The following is a 7,171-nucleotide window of genomic DNA, read 5'->3' as shown; positions in this document are numbered from 1 at the left end:
AAATGGGCCACATGGGCCTTAGTGGAGAGAGAGGGCCGGCCAAGGCTGGGCCACGCGCCCCTCCCCCTCTAGTCCGAATTGGTCTAGGGAAGGGGGGCGGCGCCCCCCTTTCCTTCTCTTCTCTTCCTCTCCTTCCTTCCCCTCCCTCTTCCTAGTTGGACTAGGAAAGGGGGAGTTCTACTACTAGGAGGAGGACTCCTCCCTCTCCTTGGCGCACGCCAAGGCTGGCCGACCTCCCCCTTGCTCCTTTATATAGGGGGGCAGGGGGCACCCTAGAACACACAAGTTGATTGTTTCCAGCCGTGTGTGGTACCCCCCTCCACCATAATCCACCTCGGTCATATCGTAGCGATGCTTAGGCGAAGCCCTGTTCCGATAGCATCATCATCACCATCACCACGCCGTCATGTTGATAAAGCTCTCCCTCGACACTCTGCTGGATCGTGAGTTCGTGGGACATCATCGAGCCGAACATGTGCAGATCGCAGAGGTGCCGTACTTTCGGTACTAGGATCGGTCGATCATGAAGACGTACGACTAAATCAACCGTGTTGTCATAACGCTTCCGCTTATGGTCTACAAGGGTACGTAGACAACACTCTCCCCTCTCATTGCTATGCATCACCATGATCTTGCGTGTGCGTAGGATTTTTTTTGAAATTACCGCGTTCCCCAAAAAAATCCTATAAATAGAGAAACCATCAGAAGTAACCCTAGATCAGAAGTTCTGCCGCCGCAGGCCTCTGTAGCCACCAAAAACCAATCTAGACCCCATTCCGGCACCCTGCCGGAGGGGGAAATCATCTCCGATGGCCATCTTCATCATCCCGGCGGCCACCATGATGAGGAGGGAGTAGTCCACCCTCGGGCCCGAGGGTTTGTACTAGTAGCTATGTGTTTAATCTCTCTCTCTCTCTCTCTCTCTCTCTCTCTCTCTTGTTCTTGAGACGTCACGATCATGATGTATCACGGGCTTTGTTAATATAGTCGGATCATATGGTGTTTTCCCCTTTCTATCTTGTTGTGATGAATTGAGTTTTCCCTTTGAGATTTCTTTGTTATCGGATTGAATACTTTTATGGATTTGAGAGCACTTGATATATGTCTTGCATATGAGTACTCGTGGTGACAATGGGGTATCATATTGGTTCACTTGATATATGTTTTGGCACTCAACTCACGGATTCCCGAGTTGACATTGGGGTAATCTATGCATAGGGGTTGATGCACATTGTTGTCTTTGTTTCTCCGGTAAAAATCTTGGGGCACTCTTTGAAGTTCTTTGTGTTGGATTGAGTATTATGAATCTGAAATTATTTGGTGTTATTTTAGTACGAACTATTGGATAGATTGATCGGAAAGAATAGCTTTGGGGTAGTTTCGTACCCTACAAACGATTTCTTCTTATGTTCTCCGCTAGATAGGAACTTTGGAGTGTTTCTTCATCGCACTTTGATGGGTGGTTATATGATCCAATTATCTTAGCACCGTTGAGAGATTGCACTAGTGAAAGTACGGACCCTAGGCCTCATTTTTAAGGATTGCAATACCGTTTTTGTGCCCGTTTACTATTTGCTACCTTGCTGTTTTTATTTATTCAGATTATAAAAATATATTTCTACCATCCAAATTACACTTTTATCACCATCTCTTCGCCGAACTAGTGCACCTATACAAATTGCCATTGTATTGGGTGTGTTGGGGACACAAGAGATTTCTTGTATTTGATTGCAGGGTTGCTTGAGAGAGACCATGTTCATCCTATGCCTCCCATGGATTGATAAACCTTAGGTCATCCACTTGAGGGAAAATTCAACTGTCCTACAAAACTCAGCGCTTGGAGGCCCAACACGTGTTTACAAGAACAAAATTGCGTAGTAGATATCAGATTATACCAAATGTTGTACCAATATGATATGGTATGTATGAAATGGGAATGAAGATCACTAAGATGCACAAGTAACGTTGCCGACAATACTCAAATGTCTAGTCTCGATAGGAAAGTGACGCAAAATGGGCTATGGGGTTATCAATGCAATGGCAAGGGAGTACACATAGTGTCGTTGATGTTACTGTCCTTGCTTATGATAGATGGTGTCAAAATGGTGAAGTGGTTGTTGTCGATGACGAGTTCGTGGCGAAGATGAGCGTCGGTGATGTTGTTGTCGAACTGTACCTAAGTAGCCGAAACACGTTAGGAAACGAAAACCGCAACTCAAATTCTCGAAGACCAAAATGTGTCAAAATCTTCGGAGATGGTAGCGAGTAAGCGATTGTGGTTGCGGAAAGCGGTGGTAGCTAAGTGGAAATGCAATGATGGTATTGGAGTGGAAATGTGGAAGTGTGGGCGATGGCTGAAAATTTTCGAGTGAATTTGTTTTCAGTTTCTTCAGTAAACATCGGACGTTCGGTATTTGTGGGACGAACGATGGTCGTCGGATGTCCGGTAACTGCCGGATGTCCGATGCCTGTTGTGAAATCGGGCTGCAGGATGAACTAGGCTTCAAGGTGTGGAAGAAGAATTTGGTCAAAATTGGACGAATTTGGCGGATGAAATGGAGAAAAAAGATGGGGAAAAGCTAGACCCACTCGTGGAAAAGCAAATCCATGGATCAAATTCAACAAAACTTCATCACACCAACAAATCACAAAAAAATGGGGTTATTTTTGTGGGGATTTTCGAAATTGGGAAAAAATCAACAAAATTAAGCTAGAAAACAAGGGGTAGGGGCTCCAAATTCGTGATCAACCTTGCCTCATGATACCAAGATGATGTAGCTAGGGCGGAACCCTAGGGTCATATTTCACGATTTGGAGGGGATCTCACGAAGAACACGATGAACATGTGCTACCTCTTAAGCACTGCGTTGGTTTTTCCCCAAAGAGGAAGGGATGATGCAGCAGAGTACCGTAAGTATTTCCCTCAGTTTTTGAGAACCAAGGTATCAATCCAGTAGGAGGCTACGCGCGAGTCCCTCGTACCTGCACAAAACAAATAAATCCTCGCAACCAACGCGATAAGGGGTTGTCAATCCCTACACGACCACTTACGAGAGTGAGATCTGATAGATATGATAAGATAATATTTTTGGTATTTTTATGATAAAGATGCAAAGTAAAATAAAAGCAAATTAAATAACAAAGTATTGGAAGATTAATATGATGAAGATAGACCCGGGGGCCATAGGTTTCACTAGTGGATTCTCTCAAGAGAATAAGTATTCTACGGTGGGTGAACAAATTACTGTTGAGCAATTGACAGAATTGAGCATAGTTATGAGAATATCTAGGCATGATCATGTATATAGGCATCACGTCCGAGACAAGTAGACAGACTCCTGCTTGCATCTACTACTATTACTCCACTCATCGACCGCTATCCAGCATGCATCTAGAGTATTAAGTTAATGAAAACAGAGTAACGCCTTAAGCAAGATGACATGATGTAGAGGGATAAACTCATGCAATATGATGAAAACCCCATCTTGTTATCCTCGATGGCAACAATACAATACGTGCCTTGCTGCCCCTACTGTCACTGGGAAAGGACACCGCAAGATTGAACCCAAAGCTAAGCACTTCTCCCATTGCAAGAAAGATCAATCTAGTAGGCCAAACCAAATGATAATTTGAAGAGACTTGCAAAGATAACCAATCATACATAAAAGAATTCAGAGAAGATTCAAATATTGTTCATAGATAGACTTGATCATAAACCCACAATTCATCAGTCTCAACAAACACACCGCAAAAAGAAGATTACATCGAATAGATCTCCACAAGAGAGGGGGAGAACATTGTATTGAGATCCCAAAGGAGAGAAGAAGCCATCTAGCTAATAACTATGGACCCGTAGGTCCGAGGTAAACTACTCACACTTCATCGGAGGGGCTATGGTGATGATGTAGAAGCCCTCCGTGATCGATGCCCCCTCCAGCGGATCTCCGGAACAGGCCCCAAGATGGGATCTCGTGGATACAGAAAGTTACGGCGGTGGAATTAGGGTTTTGGCTCCGTATCTGATCATTTGGGGGTACGTAGGTATATATAGGAGGAAGGAGTACGTCGGTGGAGCAACAGGGGGCCCACGAGGGTGGAGGGCGCGCCTGGGAGGGGGGGGGGGGTAGGCGCGCCCCCTACCTCGTGGCCTCCTCTTTTGTGTATTGACGTAGGGTCCAAGTCCCCTGGATCATGTTCGGTGAGAAAATCACGTTCCCAAAGGTTTCATTCCGTTTGGACTCCGTTTGATATTCCTTTTCTTCGAAACCCTAAAATAGGCAAAAAAAATAGCAATTCTGGGTTGGGCCTCCGGTTAGTAGGTTAGTCCCAAAAATAATATAAAAGTGGATAATAAAGCCCAATAATGTCCAAAACAGTAGATAATATAGCATGGAACAATCAAAAATTATAGATACGTTGGAGACGTATCAAGCATCCCCAAGCTTAATTCCTACTCGTCCTCGAGTAGGTAAATGATAAAAACATAATTTTTGATGCAGAGTGCTACTTGGCATAATTTTAGTGCAATCTTCTTAATTGTGGTATGAATATTCAGATCCGAAAGATTCAAGACAAAAGTTCATATTGACATAAAAATAATAATACTTCGAGCATACTAACTAAGCAATTATGTCTTCTCAAAATAACACAGCCAAAGAAAGTTTATCCCTACAAAATTATATAGTTTTGTCATGCTCCATTTTCATCACACAAGAATGCTCTCATCATGCACAACCCCGATGACAAGCCAAGCAATTGTTTCATACCTTCGCAATCTCAAACCTATAAACTTTCACACAATATATGAGCGCGAGCCATGGACATAGCACTATGGGTGGAATAGAATATGATGATGGGGGTTATGTGGAGAAGACAAAAAAGGAGATAGTCTCACATCAACGAGGCTAATCAACGGGCTATGGAGATGCCCATCGATTGATGTTAATGCAAGGAGTAGGGATTGCCATGCAACAGATGCACTAGAGCTATAAATGTATGAAAGCCCAACAAAAGAAACTAAGTGGGTGTGCATCCAACTTGCTTGCTCATGAAGACCTAGGGCACTTGAGGAGGCCTATTGTTGGAATATACAAGCCAAGTTCTATAATGAAAATTTCCCACTAGTATATGAAAGTGATAAAACAAAAGACTCTCTATCATGAAGATCATGGTGCTACTTTGAAGCACAAGTGTGGCAAAGGATAGTAACATTGTCCCTTCTCTCTTTTTCTCTCATCATTTTTTTATTTAGGCCTTTTTATTTTTTATGGCCTTTCTCTTTTTTTTATTTCCTCACTTGGGACAATGCTCTAGAAAATGATGATCATCACACTTCTATTTATTTACAAATCAACGATTACAACTCGATGCTAGAACAAAAGATGACTCTATATGAATGCCTCCGGCGGTGTACTAGGATATGCAATGAACCAAGAGTGACATGTATGAAAGAATTATGAATGGTGGCTTTGCCACAAATACTATGTCAACTACATGATCATGCTAAGCAATATGACAATGATGAATGTGTCATGATAAACGAAATGGTGGAAAGTTGCATGGCAATATATCTCGGAATGGCTATGGAAATGGCATAATAGGTAGGTATGGTGACTGTTTTGAGGAAGATATAAGGAGGTTTATGTGTGAAAGAGCGTATCATATCACGGGGTTTGGATGCACCGGCGAAGTTTGCACCAACTCTCAATGTGAGAAAGGGCAATGCACGGTACCGAGGCTAGCAATGATGGAAGGGTGAGAGTGCGTATAATCCATGGACTCAACATTAGTCATAAAGAACTCACATACTTATTGCGAAAATCTACAAGTCATCTAAAACCTCGGCACTATGCGCATGCTCCTAGGGGGATAGATTGGTAGGAAAAGACCATCGCTCGTCCCCGACCGCCACTCATAAGGAAGACAATCAAAAAAACACTTCATGTTTCACATTTGTTACATAACGTTTATCATACGTGCATGCTACGGGACTTGCAAACTTCAACACAAGCACTTCTCAAATTCACAACTACTCAACTAGCACGACTTTGATATTATTACCTCCATATCTCAAAACAATCATCAAGCATCAAACATCTCTTAGTATTCAAAACATTCCTTTGATTTTTTTTTCTAATCTTGAATACCTAGCATATGAGGATTATTTAAGAAAATTACCATGCTATTTAAGACTCTCAAAATAATCTAAGTGAAGCATGAGAGATCAATAGTTTTTATAAAACAAATCCACCATCGTGCTCTAAAAGATATAAGTGAAGTACTAGAGCAAAACTATATAACTCAAAAGATATAAGCGAAGCACATAGAGTATTCTAACAAATTCCAAATCATGTATGGCTCTCTCAAAAGGTGTGTACAGAAAGGATGATTGTGGTAAACGAACAAATAAAGACTCAAATAATACAAGACGCTCCAAGCAAAACACATACCATGTGGTGAATAAAAATATAGCTCCAAGTAAAGTTACCAATAGAAGTAGATGAAAAGAGGGGATGCCTTCCGGGGCATCCCCAAGCTTTGGCTTTTAGGTGTCCTTAGATTATATTGGGGGTGCCATGGGCATCCCCAAGCTTAGGATCTTGCCACTCCTTGTTCTATAATCCATCAAATCTTTACCCAAAACTTGAAAACTTCACAACACAAAACTTAAAGTAGAAAATCTCGTGAGCTCCGTTAGCGAAAGAAAACAAAAGACCACTTCAAGGTACTGTAATAAACTCACTCTTTATTTATATTGGTGTTAAACCTACTGTATTCCAACTTCTCTATGGTTTATAAACTATTTTACTAGACATAGATTTATCAAAATAAGCAAACAATACACGAAAACAGAATCTGTCAAAAAAAGAATAGTCTATAGTAATCTGTAGCTAGCGCAAGATCTGGAACCCTAAAAATTCTAAAATAAATTGCTGGACGTGAGGAATTTATCTATTAATCATCTGAAAAATGAATTAACTAAATATCACTTTCCAAATAAACATGGCAGCAGTTCTCGTGAGCGCTAAAGTTTCTATTTTTTACAGCAAGATTAACAAGACTTTCCCCAAGTCTTCCCAACGGTTCTACTTGGCACAAACACTAATTAAACACAAAAACACAATTTAACAGAGGCTAGATAAATTATTTATTACTAAACAGGAGCAAAAAT

The sequence above is a fragment of the Triticum aestivum genome, chromosome 1A (genome assembly GCF_018294505.1).
Source record: "Triticum aestivum cultivar Chinese Spring chromosome 1A, IWGSC CS RefSeq v2.1, whole genome shotgun sequence".
Lineage (NCBI taxonomy): Eukaryota > Viridiplantae > Streptophyta > Magnoliopsida > Poales > Poaceae > Triticum > Triticum aestivum.
Note: the sequence above shows the minus strand (reverse complement) of the source record.